Source organism: Pinus tabuliformis, chromosome 3_2 (genome assembly GCF_031772625.1).
Source record: "Pinus tabuliformis cultivar Carrire ecotype Pingquan chromosome 3_2, CPIR1, whole genome shotgun sequence".
Classification (NCBI taxonomy): Eukaryota; Viridiplantae; Streptophyta; class Pinopsida; order Pinales; family Pinaceae; genus Pinus; species Pinus tabuliformis.
In genome coordinates, this window is record NC_142302.1 from 758,459,198 (window position 1) to 758,480,792 (window position 21,595).

A 21,595-nucleotide genomic window follows, 5' to 3' on the forward strand; every position below is an offset into this window, starting at 1 on the left:
TAATGTCGCCAGTTTTTCCACAAAACTCATTGGAAGGTCCTGATAAATGTAGAAGTTATCAGCAGCAGAGTCAGATAATTATGGAAGCATAGATGACTCTGTTCTTGTAAGATCGTTAATCCTTCCACGTTTCCACGTTTTGAGAGGATGGCTACATTATTATTTTAATTTTAAATAATTATTTTCTCTTACAATATTATTGTGATGAATGTACTTATGGGTTTAAAGAAAGCAAAATTCGCTGTCCTAATATGTGAACCTGCTAAAGGACAATGCCACCGAAGGAAAGCACTAATGAATTGCGTCCACTTTGAAATAACGTTAAATATATTTTTCCCCTAGCTGTGGTGGATGGTGGACACCTTGTTTTTACAAAGTTTTAATATAAAATTATTCAAATGTGGGTCATTTTTTTCCTTAAATTAAAGTGGAAAAAATCATGGAAAGAGAAAGTAAAAGGAAATTAAAGGAATTTGCAATGAGTGTTTTTCTAAAGGTAAGAGTGTCTCTGGAAATTCCTCATGTATTAAGATAAGTGATAACGCATTGTCAAAACATGCCGGAACTTTGTTAAACAAATGGAAATTTTAACATGATTTTGAAAAAATCTGGTAAATTTTTTTGAAAATCTATACCAGCATGATTTTGAGAAAATCTAATAGAAATTTTCAAAATCCGGGTTAGAGCTATCAAGCTTCAAGATTTTAGGTGTCAAGGTTCTTGATGGTGTTGAATCCATTTCCACAATGAAAAAACGATTTGAACACTGTCACAGTTGGTTTATAGAATATTTTTTATGCCGAATTCCAGCAAGAAATTCATCATTCTGACAAAATTGTGGCCTCTATAGACAACGCCAATAAGATATATGGAATTTGAGACATCTTTCATCTTCACAGAAATTTGAAGGATCTAACCACTCAACATAACTCATTAAAAAAACCAAAGAGAAATTGTAATAGGGTTGGAGTAGGAAATTTGCCATACAATTGATTTATACGCCACCTAAAACCCAAAGAGAAATTGTAATGGGGTTGGTGTAGGAAACTTGTCATACAATTGATTTATAAGCATCATTTTTCACTTCCACATGCTTCCATGACAATTAAGCAAGCATTATTGAAATGAAATGATATTTTAACACCCACGAGGCTAAAAATAGTCTATGGGACCACCAGTCTCCCTACTTTTTACCTTTCACAATTCAATCATTTTCTTATTCAAATTGATAATGAGTTGACCCAACCTTCTAACAGCACCCTCTTTGAAAATACAATGCCAAGGAATATATGCTAGCATATTCCTATAATTGTCCCTGATGTCTTTGAAAGCATCACATTCCAAAATGAGATGTTTTTCTGATTCCATTGCCCCAGACGTGCAAAAGGTACACATTCGTTCTTCCCAAGATTCTTTATGTATTTTCCATTGTCACACTGACGTTATTGTGAGTTAGTTCTTAATTGAGCAATAATAACCTTTTCCTGCCACGAAATGCTAGCTCCAATGTACTCTTTTTTCTTGAGATCACAAGTGAGGTTGAATTCCTAAACATAGTACTTCTTCTTTCTACCCAACTCTTTTCCCCATATATGTTTATAGAACTTCTCCATAACAAAATTATTTAGCTCCTTGCTATTTGTGGGACTAGCACTGAGGTAGATATTCCATTTTTGCATCTATGCGTAGTTTTGTCTCATCCATGTTTTCTTTCTTTCACTCATGCCTTCATTGAAGATAACATTATTGATACGGAGATGCTCTACAAAATTCCATTTCTCAACTCCCGTCAAAACAAAACACATGTGCAACTCACCTTTACAGTCGAACACCCTCTTCACATCTCTTTTCCCCATATATGTTTACAAAACTTCTCCATAACAAAATTCTTTAGCTCCTTGCTATTTGTGGGACTGCCATTGAGGTAGATATTCCATTTTTGCATCTATGTGTAGTTTTGTCTCATCCATGTTTTCTTTCTTTCACTCATGCCTTCATTGAAGATAACATTATTGATAAGATGTTCTACGAAATTCCATTTCTCAACTCTCGTCAAAACAAAACACATGTGCAACTCACCTTGACGATCAAACACCCTCTTCACATGGTTTAATTAATTAAATTACATTAATAGCATGGGTGAGTGTATATAAACTATTTTAATGATTAAAATGTAGTTGTGTTAGTTGAGGATCAATGTGTGTGGCCAAGTTTAGTAAATGATAGTTGAATATGGTTAAGTTGTGTCTGACAAGAGTTTATTTTGATGAACATATGGCTAACCATAATTGACTATGGTTGAATATGGTTGAGTAAGAGACTATCAATAACTAAGATTGAGTGTAGTCGACCAAGGTAGACCATGGTCTACTATGGATGACCATGTTGACCATGGGTGACTGTGGTTGACCATGGTTGACTATGTTTAAGTAAGGTTGATTATGGTTTAACATGGGGAATCCATGGTTGACCACAATTAACCATGTTTAACAAAGGTTGACTATGCTTGCCCATGAAAGACTATAAATGACCATGGTCGACAACACTTGACAATGGTGACCAAGCTTAACATGGTTAACTATTATCGCCCATGGTTGCTTGTGGTTGACCATGGTTCATTATGATTGAATATAGTTGACCAAAATATACCATGGCAAACTATGGAAGACCATGTTGACCATGGGTGACTATGATTTAACATGGTTAACTGTGTGTGACTATGCTTGATTATGGTTGAACATGGTTGACCACGTTTGAACATGCTTAAACATTGTTTAACACAGTTGACAATAGTTTACTATGGTTGGGTTTCATCACAATGTGATGATGATGAACAATGATATTCAATTATGCTATCAGGACATGTTCATGGCATCACAATGTCAATTTTTTTTAACACGTTGCAACACCAAGTTATGCTAGTCAATTTTGATGTCAATTTATGTTCATCACATGGGGACATAGGGTTTTGTTTAGCACATAATTATGTTAGGCTATAGTCATCGCATTGTAACATTGGCTTATGTTTATCACATTGAGATGTTAGGTTATGTTTGTCACATTGTGACACTAAGTTAAGTTCTTGACATTGTGACATCAACTTGGGAGCTCTATTCAACACATTATAATGTCAGGTAATGTTTGTCACATTGCAATATTGAGCAAATTTTTTCACAAACATTGGGGCATGTTTGTCACATTGTGATGTTGGGTAATGCATGACACATTACAATGTTAGGTTATGTTTGTTACATTACAACATTTGGTAATGTTTGTCACATTATGGCATTAGGATATGTTGGATTGAATCACAATGTGATGATGTTGAATGGTTATGTTTAAATGCAACATAGATTTATGCTTTTCACATTGCAACATTAAGTTATGTTCATCACATTGCAACATTGGTTTTGTTTAACACACCGTGATGTCAAGTTATGTTTGTCACAATGTGATGTCAGGTTATGTTCATCATATTTTAATGTTAGTAATGCTCAACACATTACATTGTCATGCTTTGTTTGTCACATGAAAAATTGGGTTGTGGTCAAATTTCTAGATCGATTTATGTTTGAAATAAGTGAATAGAAGTTTTGGCTAGGTTCCTTTAAAACATTTCTAATGAACTTTTTCCTTTGTTGTGATGATAGGAACTTTGCACTGGCATGGCATATTGTGTGGAAGGAAACTTACTTGTGATGTGATGTGACACAAAGAAAACAAATTTTGCATGACCTAAAAGGTTTGCTTTCACATGACCCGAAATTTTTGTTTCTTATGATGTATCAAAATTAAAATATCTTTCCTTGTCACATTGATAGCAAATCAACTTAGACTTTGTAGATAATGATTCATACTTGTTTTAAGGGCATTGTTAGTAAAATAAATTCATTTATACTATGTAGATGATGATTTAAACTTGTTCTAAGAACATTGATAGTAAGTCGAGTTTATTTTAGTGAATAATTTTGAGTCATCAATGTAATTAAATTTATTGAGTTACTTGTATTTTATAAATAAAAGCTTATGATTATTTGTGTTATTGAAACACTTTTTGAAATTATGTACTAGATTTTCAATTCTAAAATTTATTTATGAGCATGCATTTAGCAATGGAATCTATTCTTGACCATATGATCTTTCCAAATTTTCTTTTATATTATTGGCAAGACGATCTTCCTCAATCTTCTATTCCTTCGATGTACCTTTGCACCTTTAGGAGCAATTGCTAGTAGTAAACTATTATGTAATCAAAATTTAGCTGCCCCCTCTAACTCAGTGAGGGCTATAAATTCAAAATTGCTTGTTGTTGTCTCTCTTCATCCATACATACTTCTTTTATTTTGACTTTTTTGTTATTGTTGTCTCTCTTCATCCATACATACTTCTTTTCTTGGGGCATTCGATATTATTATTATTATTTAATGTTTTTTTTCATCTATATATACTTTTTTAAAAAAAAATTGGGGCATTTGATATTATTATTATTATCTAATTTTAAGTATCCCTTGCCAAGCTAAGTTTATGAAGGCATACATACTCAACTTCTCTGGTTCTGAACCTATGACCTCTTAAGAGGAAACACATGCTCTTAACCATTAAGCTCACTCAAACTATATACCATTAAGAAGTTGGAGGTCCATTCAAACTGTATATCATTAAGAAATTGGAGGTCAATCTAGTCTTACCATTGAGATAGCCAAAAAATAACTAACTTAAGACTACCTACCACACATTCCTAATTTATATTACATATTCAATTTCTGATGCCATCAATCTTTAATCTAACTAGGTGAATCAAAATCTTTCAATTTTAAAGTTGTTTCTTTTTCCAAATTTAAATTTAATCTGACTAGGTGAATCAAAATCTTTCAATTTTAAAGTTGTTTTTTCTCAAATTTAAATTTCACCCAACCAAGTGAATCAAAATCTTTCAATTTTAAAGTTGTTTTTTTTTCTTTCCAAATTTGGATTTACACTTGAAATTAAGGCTTGTCCGTTCTCCATTAATTGAAGGCCCTTGATCTTTCCTAGAGCTTTAGCCATTTTAATAGCTCGTCCCAAGCCTTCCATCATGAGGATGAAAAGAAAGGGAGAGAGTGGGTCTCCCTGTCTAAGGCCTCTGGAAGGAGAGAAGATTTCCGAGGGCGCACCGTTCACCAGAATTGAAAAACTGGGAGAGGTAACCATAGCCATTACCCATCTGATCCAGTCATGATCAAACCCAAATGCAGCAAGGACCTTTTTGATGTAAATCCAGTTTACCTTGTCATAAGCTTTTGCAATGTCTAGTTGCATGATCATATCGGCCTGCTTTTTGCTGGTGAGAGAGTGAACGACCTCATGGGCCTGAATAATATTGTCCAGGATTTGCCTTCCTTCCACATAACTAGACTGTTCCCCAGAAATCAAAGAAGGCAGAAGAGGTTTGAGTTTGTTGGCCAGAATCTTAGAAATGATTTTGTAAACAACATTGCATAAAGCAATGGGTCTGAACTTATCAGGAGTCAGGGCTGAGTCCTGTTTAGGTATCAGGGAGATGAAAGAGGTGTTGAGGGCTTTCAGAATAGATCTGCTCCTTCTGGATTCCTCAACCACCTCCAAAATATCCTGCTTGACAACATTCCAGTAGGCTTTGAAAAAGTCCACATTGAAACCATCTGGCCTTGGAGCTTTGCCATTCTGCATCTCTTTGATCACTGTGCTAACCTCTGCTTCAGAAACTGGTTTGTTCAGGTTGAAGTTATCTTCTCTAGACACCATTCTGGGAATATTCTTTATAATTTCCTGGATGTGATGGGCTCTGTCTGGATTGTTTTCCTTAGTGATACCTCTGAAATGTTGAACTATCATAGCTTCGATATTCTTGTGAGTTGTCTAAAGCTCCACATTTTCATTCAATATTAAGGAGATTCTATTGTGCGTTCTATTGGCTATGGTGGAATGATGGAAAAACTTAGTATTTCGTTCCCCTTCTTGTTAGACTCTCTCATAAAACAATAATAAATCCAAAAATAAATTAATTAATTAAATATTCCAAGTTAGGAATTTGTGCCTAACTCTTGGGTTGTTCCTCTAAGATAGGAGTTAGTTTAGGTAACTCCTATATTGGTGTGTCTGGTGAGAAATTATCTCAACCAAAGGAGAAATTATCTCAACCAAAGGTGTCTAAGATAGCACGCACTATCTTAAGAACACTATCTCTCATCTATTTATTTGTAACATTATATTCAATTATTTTGGTGTAAGAATGAGAGTGAGAGAGAATACATGAGGCTTCAGCCTTTTTCCGTCAATATTGTGTCTCTGATTTTTATATGTGTTTTTTTGTAATTTGTGTGAGTTAATCTCATTTTTCAATATGTGGTATCAGAGCCAGTTTAGCTGGTTTGTTGTGAGAGGCGTGTGTTGTGAGCCATAGCTCCACCGTGGATTTATTGAGTGCTTTGCTTTACGGGTGAAGTTGTCTGCCGCCGAGATTCGGTGTCTGAGAGGTGAAAGCGCTCCCCTCCTCCAACGAAGAGCGCAGTGGTGATTTGTCAAAGCGCCAGTTGGATGTGACTGTGATGGCTGGTCTTTTTTGCGTCAGTTCGAGGGTATTCTGATCGTTTCCTGTTGAGTTTCTTCTCACGACGGGCTTCTGTTGAGCTACCTCCATGAACTGGAAGTCGTTCTCTTTTTCCTAGTACGCTGGATGTTAACCAATTCCATCAGCAACATTCATAGTGTCGTTCAATAGCTGAAGGTTATATGGATGCCTACCTTCGGCTGCACATATATCATATATTTGAGAATATTAAGAGATAAATGGGTAACCATAAACAGTTTACCGAAATACTCTGGCACTGGTTATTTTAGAATATAGCCAGTAAAGTCTCTGCCATGTGAGGAAAATATCCACCTCTCTCTATACGAGTTGCCAAAGAAAAAAAGCTACATATGCCCAATATTTGACCATACACAGTAGCGGAGCAGAGGAGCTAGCAGTCATGAGGTTTTGGCTGTCATCGTTGAGGTGAAATTTAAATTGGAGCATTCTTCGGATCGTGAAAGAGAACATCATTGAGAAATAGACCAGCATTGAAGCTTCTGAGCAGAGCATGTTTCATTGAAACAATGTTTGAGTACAACTCTTCGTTGAAGTGTAAAACCGAAATCGATGAATGAATTGCGCTGGAAAAGAGCTTAGTTGCAATCTTGAATGTTTTTGGAGTCTTCTACATATCAGATTTAGCGCAGCAGAAATGAAGGTTTAGAATCCTCTCTTCGAGCAAGTTGTCGTTTGTTTCACCTTCACCATATGCTGCCGTATGGAATTTCTAAAAATATGTTTTAAAAGTGTGCCTTACATTTTTAAAGGAGACACGTTCTCTTTTAAAGCGACTCCATTCACTTTTTAACTCACTTTTTAGAAGAATTTCATAAAAATTCTATTCAACGGGAGTTTAAAAGAAATTATTGGAGTGATAAGGTGTGTTTTTATTATGAGTGATAAGTGAGTGGAAAAATAAAGGTATATTTTTTAAATGAGTGATTTTTAGGAGAGATAAGGAGTGGATAAAATTATTTATTTGTAATGGAGAAATAAAGTAATTTTTAAGAGAGGTGCAATTTTTTTGGAGAGATAAAGTGATAAGTGGAATTCTTTGAGAGAAATTTTTTTGTAATTCAAAGTATTGTTTTACTTTGAGAGGGATCGTGTCACTATCCATTCAGATTTTGAAGGCGATTTGTTTTAAAGGGTTGTCAGCTTGGCATGTACTCAGTGATTAATAAAGATATCATATTTTTGTGGTGATTGTGTCCTAGATCCGCCCGAAATTGAATAAGGGGATCTTAGGTACACCATGTGTATTTGTGATGGCGAGTGTTTTTATGGCTTCATGTTGTTGCTTATGATTTGTGTCTAGTTGTGACACATAAATGATCGTATTTATCACACACATAAAGTTCAATGCAAGCAAGCACAACCCTTGTAAAAGAATAGCGTCAAGGAAGGACAATTGAACTCGACACTTGCATCTGTGCAAATACAACTCATAATCATAGATTGTCAACATCAACATTCTACTTCAACAAGCAACTTCACTTAATCAAGTTAAAGCATTTCAAAGCAAAGTCTACATCAACATTCTTGCAAACAAATTTAAGAACTTGTGAATCAAATTCCAATCACATTGGATTGTAAGGGTGCATTCTCGGTTGAAACCGACACCCATGTTTTGATTTGATCAGAAGTCAAGCACGTCAATTCTCTTCAACTTAGTCAAATTAAGACAAGTGAATTCCTTGTTTTATGTGAGTCATTAAAACCATTGTAAGCTTTTTTGGGTGCATTTTCGACAGTGTTCGACACCCTTCCTTTAAGCAGACTCTATTGAATGCACGAATTTTCATTCTAAAGCAAATAAGAAACAAGTTCACATCTCCTGCAAGCAAGCGTGAATTCCAGAAAGTTCTAGCAAGTGTTCTCAGCAGGTACAATAAGCAACAACTCAAGCGAGCGTGCCATTCAAGTCCCATAGCAAGCGAGCCTGTCATCCAAGTAACAAAATCAAGTGCAACAGTTCAAAGCACGACATCTTCGACAAGAGAGCCTGACTTCAAGTGAGCAAGTTCAGATGGCGCAGCATATTCAGTTGTTGAACATTCTTCACAGTTTGATCGTCTCCAGTGATGAAGACATAGTGCACGTCAGCAAAGAAACTCTTGCTGATATTTCACGGCATCTACAGCAAACACATGAAACCATTGAGTTTCTTCAGCTTGAGTCCCAACTTCAAAGGAATGAATTGTAAGAAAAGAGTGATACTTTCAAGTCTTTGAACCATCCAGATGATAAGTCATTCATCCCAACAACTTCAAGTGTCGAAGTTGTTCATGAGCAAATTTCTTCCAAACCCATCATCAAGCCCTGGGAAGAGATTCAAAATAACAAGAATCGACGAGGCTTAGGATATGTCCCTGATGACACCAACTTACAAATCCCAGATTATTCCAAGCCAATTAAGTTTGTGAGTGCAGGATTTCTTGAACCACTCACCTCAGCAGGTTCTGAGAAAGTTGTAGACAAACGAAATTGCATGCAACCTGAAGTTCATGTTCAACCGAAATGCTCTCATTGTCAAAGAGCCGGTCATATGGAAGATCAATGTTTTGATCTCCATCCGTGTTGCCATTGTGGCAAGCCCAATCATTCCTCAGCAAAATGTCGCAACCACCAAAAATCAGGCAGATTGAAGATACATTATGACTGGATTGATCCTTGGGAATGGTCATCCACAGTCAAACGGTTGTCTCAGTTCTACAACCGACTACAATCATACATAGTGCAGCCAGCAGTGAACAGATGATGGTACTCTCATGCAGTTGAATGAGGGAGTACAACAGTGAAACTCTCCTACACCTGAAGGGGGGGAGTTCAAATATATTTTGGAGAAGATTGTCTCTCCTTTCAGCTGACAAAGGGGGGAAAATGTCAATGAAATTGACAAGTGGTTGTCAGACTGAAAGTCTCGACAACATCAGTGAAGCAGCCAGTGGGCATCTTCATGAGCCAGTGGGCATCTTCATCAGCCAGTGGGCATTTGTCATCAGCAGTGAGAATCAGCAAATTCGCCCGTGGGAGATCGACAGCCAAAGCAGCAGTGAGCAGCTTTCATCATAGCAAAAGCAACATTGAGTTGTTTTTCGACATCTTCAGCCAGTGGGCAATCATCATCAAATTATGTCAGTGGACACCGGATGCTGTTTTCAAGCAAAGGACAGTTGGATCCTTTTGCGGCTTGGCACATGATGGAGTTGTCAAGCGTCCTTCAGAGATGAATCAAGCATGCAGCTGATTCATGTTCTCTTCAGATTTTAGTTTTTTTCCAGCATCCAGTTTTTGGCGGTTTTTTCAGGCAATGTTTTTGAGGATCAACATGAGAACTTGGAAGATGGTTCTCGTTTTTGGATTTATCATTGAGGGGGGGAATGTTAGACTCTCTCATAAAACAATAATAAATCCAAAAATAAATTAATTAATTAAATATTCCAAGTTAGGAATTTGTGCCTAACTCTTGGGTTGTTCCTCTAAGATAGGAGTTAGTTTAGGTAACTCCTATATTGGTGTGTCTGGTGAGAAATTATCTCAACCAAAGGAGAAATTATCTCAACCAAAGGTGTCTAAGATAGCACGCACTATCTTAAGAACACTATCTCTCATCTATTTATTTGTAACATTATATTCAATTATTTTGGTGTAAGAATGAGAGTGAGAGAGAATACATGAGGCTTCAGCCTTTTTCCGTCAATATTGTGTCTCTGATTTTTATATGTGTTTTTCTGTAATTTGTGTGAGTTAATCTCATTCTTCATCACTTCTTTGAGCCATTGAACTCTGGACTTTTGTCTCCAGAAAATTTCCTCCTATTTGCATAAATTCTCCCACTCCTGGTTGAGTTTTTCAGCTTGCTCATTCTTGGATTTCTCAAAACCTTCTACTATCATTGCTTGGTTTAGGACCTGCATTTTGATCTCTACTGATTTCTTGTTTGCAAAAATGCTACCAAAATCCTTCTTGTTCCAATATTTTAGTTTGTTTTTTATGTACTTTAGTATTTTGTGCAGGAGGAACATTTTGGAGCCTTGAATCTGAAGATCTTCAGACCACCATTCTTCAATATTGCTGATGAAGTCAGGGTGGGAGAGCCAGATATTTTCGAATCTGAAGGGTCTGTTCTTGGGAGCATCAATTCCTTTGATTTCCAATTGGATCGGCCAGTGATCAGAGCCTCCAAATGGAAGAACACTTGCAGATATTTCAGAATCTGTGAGCATTAACTTTTCAGAGATCAAAAATCTGTCTAACTTAGAGGCAACCTGAGCGTCACCTCCTCTTTTGTTATTCCAGGTGAAAAGCCCATTTTGAGTTTCGGAGTCAACCATCTTCATATCATCAATGAAAGAATTGAACCCTAATGAATCCCTACTGAGGATTATGGTGCCTCCTTTTTTTTCTGTAAGAGATTTTATCATATTAAAGTCTCCTCCAATGATCCAAGGGATTTCTTTATGTCTGCTTCTGAGATCTATCAGTGAGTTCAGTAATCTAAGCTTCTCATCTATTCTCTAGGGACCATAGACATTCATAACTAGGAAGGTATCAGACATTCCCATTGGCTGAATGATAGCTGATAGGTAATTTCTCATTGCCTCCGCATCTATAATACTGACTGATTGGGGGTTCCAGAGAGTAAGTATACCCCCCGCTGTGTTTTCTGCTTTAACCTCTAGAAACTCAAATTTACTGAGCCATTTGCTATGGATTTGTTTTATTTTCTGAATGGAGCATTTTGTTTCTTGAATGAAGATAATGTCCGGCATTGCTAGTTTCATTCTGTTACTTAGCATTCTCTGTTTTCTTTTACTTCCTAGACCTCTGATATTCCAAGAGATGAACTTCATAATTAAAGATTTGTAAAGGAGTAGCTGGTTAGATCTTTCATCTTACCTGAGTCTATCATTAGCTTTCCGCACTCCATCAGGAGCTCATTTTGCTTTTTTCTGCCTCTCTTCCTCCCTGGATTTCTGGTGGCTAGTCCTGGATTTAGTTTCATTGTTTTCACCCCTCTGAGCTCCTGTTTGTGGCTGTTCTTACCTTTCTCCTGTCCTTGATCCTGCGTTTTCCATAAAAACAGTTGTTGTATTCTGTTGCATTCATCTTGGGGCAGAGAATCTATTCCTCCTTTGTTTCCCTGTAACAGGAAACCTTCCAGATCCAAGTTTTCCTTGTCGAGGATTTCTTGTAGTTCGTGCTCTTCCAGATCTATTTCACTTTGCATCATTTCCTGGTCCATTTCCATTTCCGATTCATTTCTCATTGTTTCTGTAAGAGAGTCCATGCCCGGAGAGAGATTTAAGTCCTCTTTCTTTTCTTTTTCTGTAGCATCTTCCTCCGGATCTTGACTTTCTCTTGTGGTCTCTTCAGTTTCTTCTAGCACTTTAAACTTATTCTGGTTGCCTCTTTGCCCCTCAGTGTGTTGTTGTTTAGTTCCTTTTTTTCCTCCCCTTCCTTTATTGGCCACTTTCTGAAAGTTTTCGGTATTCTTCATTGTATTGAGTTTTTCTTTGTTTTCTTCTTTGCTGAGGGGGCAGTCTCTTAACAAATGCCCATGTTCGTGGCATTTTCGGCATCTGAAGGGTATATGCTCATAGTCAACCGCCTGCACCCATTCCTCATCCATCACTTCCAAGATAACTTCATCCAAAAGAGCTCCTAATAGATCCATTTCCACACAGATTCTGGCAAAGGAGGTATATTTTCTCCTTCTTATGGCTTCAGAAGCTTTGATATAGTGCCCTAGTTTATTACCGATGGCAGTCAACGATTCAGTTTGCTAGTATTCTGGAGGTAGAGAGTAGAGCCTTACCCACACAGGAACCGAGGAGAAAGTCTCCCTCTCTGGGACGAAATTCATTTTCCATGGTCTCATATAGAGGCCTGCTGCAGCAAAAAAATAGGGTCCTCCTTCGAATATTCTGTCTTTGTCTTCGATGTTGGAGAATACTACTGTGAAGAATCCTTTTGACCCCAGATGTAGGCCAATGCTTCCTTTGGGCTTCCAATGATACTTGATCCAAGTCTGTAAAGCCTTTTCAGTGGGCCATAGTCCCATGAATTTACAGATTATGGCGTAGGTTCCCATATGTTCCCTGTGCTCCTGCAGAGCAGGGTCATTTAATATTACTCTGGGAGTGATTTCTGCTTTTGGTTTGCAGGGTCCTTTTAGTTTTTTGTCTCTTGAACCTAGATTTTTGTCTTCTTCCTCTTTGTCCTTTGTGCTGTTGTTTTCTTTTGTTCTGGTCCCATCTGTTTCCTTTTCATGGTCTCTGGATCTGTAGTTCATATCGCTTTTACTGTTTTCTGTGGGTCCCTTGCTGCCGTTGGCTACTGCATCTTTGTAGGAGGGAGCCGAGCTCCCTCCCCTGCCACTCTCCATACGTATCGACCTCCTCTTTGCTGAAGAACCCTAGCCGTCGCGATTCCTCACCAGTTCGTCCCTATTAAACATCCGATAATTCAAGCTCTAGTTTCAAGTTTAAAAATTATTGGTTGAAATGTCTCCCCTCTTATTGTGTAATGATGACAAGAATTAAACTTTTGTGTACTCTATCATTAATTGCTATATACTATATCACTAATTACTAGATACAATAAATATAAATAATTTGAAAAATAACATTATATATTAATTACTATGTACCAGAAACACAAATAATTTGTAAAATAATAATATATAAAACATTACTCAAGCTCTACCCCTCCCACCCTAAAATAACTAGGCTCGCACTTTTGGCGATATTGACAATGTCCTTGCTGCGATTTTTGTTTGTGTAAACCAACAAGTTTGGTAATTGTAAACTAACAATTGATTAACTGTCGGTGGCTTATACCAAACATAATAGAATAACATCTTTCATAATTTTGAATTAGATTTGAATTATTTAAATATTTTTTAAATTGGTGAAATGCATTAATTCTCTATAGAATGAACATTGTTTTACAAAATCATTTAAATTGTACATTTAATTTGATATTTAAAAATTTGAAAAATGATATAATTAAAATTTAGTTTAGATTATTTTAATTTTTTTTCCTTTTAAGATACATGGTTTATTAACAAATATTTGATTACATCATAAGTTGGAGGGTATTTGAAATATAAAAAGAATTAAATTAAGTATTAAATATTACATGTAATATAATGTAATACTTTGTATGTAATTTAAAATATAGAGTTTTAAAGTGGATTTTAGAGTGTATATTTTAATGTAGAGAGTGTTAACTATTTAATTTGATATATAATTTTTGTTTTGTTTTTTTTCAAAATATGGTAATAAGTTGGTTTCTTGATTTATATTAGTTTTTTATTTATATTGTTTTTTTATTTGATATGATATTATTATACTTATGATAAAACATATTTAGTTTTCTTGTCATTTGTTATTAGTTTTCTTTTAACTAAAACCAGCTTAAATCCATCTAACTTTGGATCTAACATAAACCCAGAAGGATCAAATTTGTTCAGATGCAAACATTTTTTAGAGTGCAAAATACAATGTTTAATTTTTCATTGTTTAAATTGTATTTTTAAATGCTATATAGAGTACAACTTAAATTTGTAAGTCCAACAAATCTTTGTTGGATTTAGATAAAAAAACATATATCTAAAAAATGACCGAATTGTAAAATACTTAGACCATTTTAAATTTTTTAACCATAAAAACTTTTTTTTTCAATAGCTTAAAAATAATAATAATAAAAAAAATTAAACAATATATAATATACATAATTGACATTAAAATATTGTGTAACATGTGTATCCAATTTTTTGTTATTAATATAATTTTATGTATAAACCAAGTTGAATATTTTATTATATACAAATTTAAAGTATTTTCTTTTAAAAAAATTTCATATACATAGACATATATGAAGTTGATATCCACATGAATTAGTTAGCATTGCTTGTCTAAGTTATTTTTTATTTTATTATTGCTTTCCTATTTAGAAAATAAGTTATTTTTATTTTAAGGAGTTGATATTCACATGAATTAGTTAACATTGCTTGTACTCTATTTAAAAAATAAGTTATTTTTTATTTTAACATTGCTTACCTATTTAGAATTAATTTTTTTTTTTTTTAAGAGTGACCAAATTACATATCTCCCCCATATCGGACTGTAGAATGAACCTCTCTACTCAAAAAATTAAAATTTATTCAAAGTTTAACATTATGAAATGAATTTTTTTTTAAATAAAATTTAAATTTATTAATTAAACATTAATAATGTGTGTATGTGAGTAGAGAATTAGTCTAGTAAAATTTTGTGAGTCTAGGTAAAAATCATGGACATCTAAAGAATTGCAAAAGAAATAATATTTTTTATTAGTATATTAAACTTTTCAATTCATCAAAGCTGTTAAAATAAATAAATACATATGAAAAAATGATGAGTATGTTGGACAATAATCACAATCCCAAAATTAGAAGAATTAAATTGATATTAAAATAAATGTTGCAGGCAAACCATGTGTAAAACATAACATAAATAGAAATAGACAATGACATTAAAATTTATTTATGAACTACTTCATCTATGTCCAATGATAGAAATATAAAGCCTTAAGATAATAATAAACCAACATAGATCCATTTAACATGAGTTGAGAGGGATAATAAAGCCTTAAGATAATAATAAACCAGCATAGATCCATCTAACATGAGTTGAGAGGGATCCAATTTCTTCACGTGTAATTTTTTTATGAGCCTACGTTATTTAAATGTTTTGTATAGTTATTTATTTTTTATTTTAGTTTTAGTCTTTTTCATAATTTTTATTTTGGTGGGCGTGAGCAAAATTTCAATTCAATTTTGATGACCAATGTTACACATCATATTGGGCTATAGAATGAGCCTCTCAGCTCAACAAAACACTTTAGGGTAGTCCAACTTTGAACAAACTATTTAAATTTTATGAAAAAAACCAAAATTTGTATAAAGGGAAGATAATTAACAATTTGTTATCAAAATCTTTAAAATTTACAAATTGCATAGCCTGTTCCATAACCATTCATTCAAAAAGTGTTCAAATTGAATGTAAAATTATTTAACTTTATGAGAAAAAGCTCTACATGGCGGATAGATATTGTCCCTTCCATTAGTCCAATTAATATCTCCGTGAAGGGTAGAATTCGATAGTGAAATTGTCATAAATCAAATTAATATCTCTATGAAGGGTAAAATTTGATAGTGAAATTGCCTTTCATGGCTTATTTTTTGTCATCAAATGACATATTTTTTTAATTGACCATGACTTCCAAAAGGTGTTTTTTAAAGTTATAAAATAATATTCCTAAATAGTTATTTCTAATCTTAAAAAAAATATAGGATATCATTGTAGATTTAGACTCTGTATAATTAAATATAATTTCTTGTTTTCCAATTTTACCTTTTTTTCTTCTGGTTTTGGTTTCATGTTTCTGCATGTACTGAGCTTCTTTTTTGCCAAATCTTTATATTTTTTACTTTAATTTAATTATATTAAAACTAAGCTACAGATACCGGCTATTATGTAACGTTTCAATATGACTAATTTATTAAGAGTATTATAAAACACTTAATAATTATAACAATCTAAAATGGCTAAAATTGACTTAAATTTCACAGGGATGGAATAAAATCTTAAGATAATATAAACTGGTTGGTTCTGAGAGTTACAATGTGAATATATACTTTCGCCCCAACAAAAAAAAGAAAATAGTTATAATATTTCACAACATTCCTTTCATATATTTAAAAAATTCCTAAATGATTAAAGAAACCTAATCATATGTATGTTAAAATTCTTTCCATTATATAATTTATCTTCAAACCTAGAGTAGATGTATGTTAAAATTCTTTCCATTATATAATTTCTCTTCAAACCTAAAGTAGAAGATAGAAGAGCATTTTCTTTTTCTGTGGATGTGATTGGCTGGGTACATGGTCAGGCTTTAATGCGTGCCTTCCAGTGAAAGAGAGAGGATGGAGTAATGTTGAAGGGCTAAGAAGAGCAGTAGGAAACGATTTAACAAACTCATTGTGATGAAGATTTATCAGATTGATTTGGCTATATTTCACAGTTTGTGGGGGAGGAAATATGTCATTGGAACAAGTCAAGCTCAAGTTTTTTTAGTGTCTTGGCTGGCTTTTCAACTTTACCTTGGTTTCAGGCACGTTGTCCTGCTAGACTTGCTAGGCTCCCTGACAAACTGTCACAATCCAAGGCACAGTTGGAACGCTAACAAGACAGGGAGAAAATATGACTTAACTTCTTTCATTCACATACTTCCTCCCCACGAACGATGGAGTATAGCTCACTCAATCTCAGACACTTTTGGAGCACTCTAAATTTTCAAAACTGGTGTTTGTAATTGAATTTATAACCTTTGAATAGGAATTATTTCGCCTGCATATCCTAAATCAGGGAAGGATTTATGGAATAAATTCTCTCTCTGAGGTTTTATTGGTGAATCGATCCTCTTGCTACCCTCATTCGACGAGAAGAGGGTTATGTCAGCCATTTTTGGAGCAGTGAAAATTGTCTTCAAACGTTACAGGTATACTCGGTGTTTGTAATTACATTTATAACCTTTGAATAGGAATTATTTCGCCTGCATATCCTAAATCAGGGAAGGATTTATGGAATAAATCCTCTCTCTGAGGTTTTATTGGTGAATCCATCCTCTTGCTACCCTCATTCGACGAGAAGAGGGTTATGTCAACCATTTTTGGAGCAGTGAAAATTGTCTTCAAACGTTACAGGTATACTCGGTGTTTGTAATTGAATTTATAACCTTTGAATAGGAATTATTTCGCCTGCATATCCTAAATGAGGGAAGGATTTATGGAATAAATCCTCTCTCTGAGGTTTTATTGGTGAATCGATCCTCTTGCTACCCTCATTCGACGAGAAGAGGGTTATGTCAGCCATTTTTGGAGCAGTGAAAATTGTCTTCAAACGTTACAGGTATACTCGGTGTTTGTAATTACATTTATCAAGTTTGTGATAGGAATTATCTTAAAACTACTTTGAATTTAGGTAATTCCTGGTTATTTCTCCTTTAAATTCTTGGCTTATTATGTTTATTGGTCAATTTTGATTTCTGATCAGTGATTCATAGCTCCTTTAATGTTACATTTAATAACATTTCCATGCATATTATGACTGTTATACCTTTCCTGGAGACATTCTCCACTGATCTGAGGGGTAGATATTAATATGGTTTTTAGTGCATGGATTTTGTTGCCAGGGGAACATATTTTTCATCTTGCAAATTATTTTGCAGTCACAGCAAGAGCCTGAACACCATCTAAGTTTTAGATGTACCCATTTTTAGAGATACATTCAAGTTCTATGATTCCTGGGATTTCAGTGGAGCGTATTTTGTTCTTGATTTTCATTTTAATGGCTTTTCATAATTTATTGAGAGCTCGCCTCTAGCACATATGTCTGGTGTCCATTTGAACCAGGTAATGTTTGCAGAAAGGTTGCCCAGTTTAGTAACCCTTAAAAGGAAGTAACAAGTTTATCTACATATACCTACATCCATGGATTTTTCTACACTTAACTATGATTGAATTCAATATCTTGAACTACAAATTTTATCTTATTGTATGTTGAAAAGAAATAGAGTATAGATATGTAACAGGGTACAATAAGGAAAAGTACATATCCATAAACTAGAGGAAAAAAGTGAACCAGTTGAAAGGAACATGCATTAAAATCATATAATGACCAAAGATATGTAGAGTAACTGAGACAGTTTATATTGCAAAAGAACAAGTTGTTCGTACAACAGGGACACATAAGAAATCCCATGAAGGTACTCCTGCTGTGCCAATCTCTTATTGGTTACAACGCATCTTCTCTCATAACTATAGGACCTCCCCCGGGGAATAGCTCTTGGAGAAATCTTAACTGAAAACATCTTTTTATCAGAACCCAACTGATGTGGAAATCAAAAACACTTTGGACTTCAGAGCATTTGGAAAGCCTCGGAGGTCATTCAGCCCAAAATGCATAAGAATGATATTCCCTCAGATAAGCCCAAATTTCAATGACTTATTCTCTAATGTTGAGTTATAATGATATATCTCTGGCTGAAATGGCATGTTTTGCTACCAAGGCTTTTACAAGTTTGTTGATCTTACCCACAGGCCACGGATAGGAAGGCATGGCTAGATATGAAAGAGTTTAATATCAACAAAAGATCTTATAACAAATTACAAAATGGTACAAGCAACCAGCTATCCCATTTAGACATTTTGAAAAAAAGAAGTTAGAGAGCATTTTGCAACCTACTTCTGCGGCCTATTTCTGGCCTATTTACTATGACTCTTTCATTTTAGAGAAGAGCAATTAACGAAGAGACACTATCTTTAACCAAAAATTTTCCAGGTGGCATAATGAGGGAGAGAAGTTAGAATTAGGGCTTCAATGGTTAGATGAATCAGTATAGATATCCTTACTGGCCTGCCTTTCCATGAGGTCCAAAGCATTGTCATAATCTCTTAGTTATTCATGCTTTTGTTTTTATTTTTATTTTTGAAAGCTGAACTTAGGCGGGATCAGATTTAACGTTGGATAGAAAAATGATCTGCTTTGCCAAATTTACTCAAATATTCATGTTTATCCCAGACTTGTTTGATATCACTCATAATGTCTCCAATTTAGTAGTTAATTTCTTCCCAAACCCTTCTGGAACCATATGAAAGGGCTTCGTATGAGTCGAACTCTAAAATCGAGATTTTGGAGGTCAATTTGCTTATTAGCCCTTAAATTTCTTCGTCCATGATGGTATTTGCAGGTTGATTAGATGTTTCTACGAATAGCAGGATAAGAGAGTAGTGAATGCAAAATATGAACGAGTATAAGAAAATTTTGAATCGAATGGTATCTAATTACACCGAAGGTGTTCTATTTTGAAAGTGTTTAGCACCGACTTCGTCTGCTTTTTTGTTTTCCACCGTTGGTTCAACAAACAGCCGCCATTATTTCCGCCGCTGTTCGATCGAACAGTTATCATTGTCTTCCACCACTGCGCGCTGACCATGCTCCTTCTTTAGAGGCGTCTTTGAGGGTGAAATGTTTCGGATGGTTGACGCTGCAACAACATTATTGCAGGGCATATTTCTTCATCCCTCGGCTCCGAGGCTGTCTGTACGGCCCTGTATTTGCATGTTTTATTCAATGGGATGATCAGCAATTTAACTTCTTCTGCTTGCGCTAAATTGAAACGATCATTGCCAATGGATCCTTCCTACAAAGAGAATGAGTACAGGTGCCTGAGACTTGACAGCGATGCCAGCGACAATGTCTACAGGGTCGCTCCGCCACCAGGACAGAACAATGTGAGAAACTGAAGAACGGACTGGAAACTGGACCGATCTAATCAGAATTTCATACTGTCTAGAGCCTGCGGGCCTTATGGCTTAGTTGGCAACAAGGGGGTACTGGCGGATCCTTTGAATCTAATGTCGCCAGTTTTTCCACAAAACTCATTGGAAGGTCCTGATAAATGTAGAAGTTATCAGCAACAGAGTCAGATAATTATGGAAGCATAGATGACTCTGTTCTTGTAATATTGTTAGTCCTTCCACGTTTCCACGTTTTGAGAGGATGGCTACATTATTATTTTAATTTTAAATAATTATTTTCTCTTACAATATTATTGTGATGAATGTACTTTTGGGTTTCAAGCAAGCAAATTCGTTGTCCTAATCTGTGAACATGGGAAAGGACAATGCCACCGAAGGAAAGCACTAATGAATTGCGTACACTTTGAAATAACGTAAATATATTTTTCCCCTCGTTGTGGTGGATAGTATACACCTTGTTTTTTCAAAGTTTTAATATAAAATTATTCAAATGTGGGTCATTTTTTTTCTTAAATTAAAGTGGAAAAAATCATGGAAAGAGAAAGCAAAAGGAAATTAAAGGAATTTGCCATGAGTGCTTTTCTAAAGGTAAGAGTGTCTCTCGAAACCCTCATGCATTAAGATAAGCGATAACGCATTGTCAAAACATGCTGCAATTTTGCTAAACAAATGGAAATTTTAACATGATTTTGAAAAAATCTGGTAAATTTTTTTGAAAATCTATACCAGCATGATTTTGAGAAAATCTAATAGAAATTTTCAAAATCCGGGTTAGAGCTATCAAGCTTCAAGATTTTAAGTGTCAAGGTTCTTGATGGTGCTGAATCGATTTCCACAATCAAAAAACGATTTGAACATTTTCATAGTTGGTTTATAGAATTTTTTTTATGCCAAATTCCAGCAAGAAATTCATCATTTTGACAAAATTGTGGCCTCTATAGACAACGCCAATAAGATATATGGAATTTGAGACATCTTTCATCTTCACGGAAATTTGAAGGATCTAACCACTTAAGATAACTCATTAAAAAAACCAAAGAGAAATTGTAATGGGGTTGGAGTAGGAAATTTGCCATACAATTGATTTATATGCCACCTAAAACCCAAAGAGAAATTGTAATGGGGTTGGTGTAGGAAACTTGTCATACAATTGATTTATAAGCGTCATTTTCACTTCCACATGCTTCCATGGCAAGTAAGCAAGCATTATTGAAATGGAATATATTTTAACACCCACGAGGCTAAAAATAGTCTATGGGACCACTAGTCTCCCTACTTTTCACCTTTCACAATTCAATCATTTTCTTATTCAAATTGATGATGAGTTGACCCAACCTTCTAACAGTCCCCTCGTTGAAAATACAATGCCAAGGAATCTATGCTAACATATTCCCATAATTGTCCCTAATGTCTTTGAAAGCATCACATTCCAAAATGAGATGTTTTTCTTATTCCACTGCCCCAGACGTGCAAAAGGTACACACTCGTTCTTCCCAAGCTTCTTTATGCCTTTTCCACTGTCTTGTTTCACACTGACGTTGTTGTGAGTTAGTTCTTAATTGAGCAATAAGAACCTTTTCCTTCCATGAAATGCTAGCTCCAATGTACTCTTTTTGCTAGAGATCACA

At 34.8% G+C, this 21,595-nt stretch overlaps 1 long non-coding RNA gene across 1 annotated transcript in view; it reads left to right on the forward strand.

Annotated features, from left to right (window-relative positions):
• The window catches only part of LOC149182826 (uncharacterized), a 112,089-nt gene extending 91,879 nt beyond the window's left edge, over positions 1 to 20,210 (forward strand). Inside the window, exons 3-4 of the long non-coding RNA XR_016257160.1 lie at positions 3,651 to 3,742; positions 19,397 to 20,210. This is a non-coding gene — a long non-coding RNA (uncharacterized LOC149182826). The remainder of the gene's footprint in view (positions 1 to 3,650; positions 3,743 to 19,396) is intronic.
• Positions 20,211 to 21,595: the final 1,385 nt, after the last annotated feature.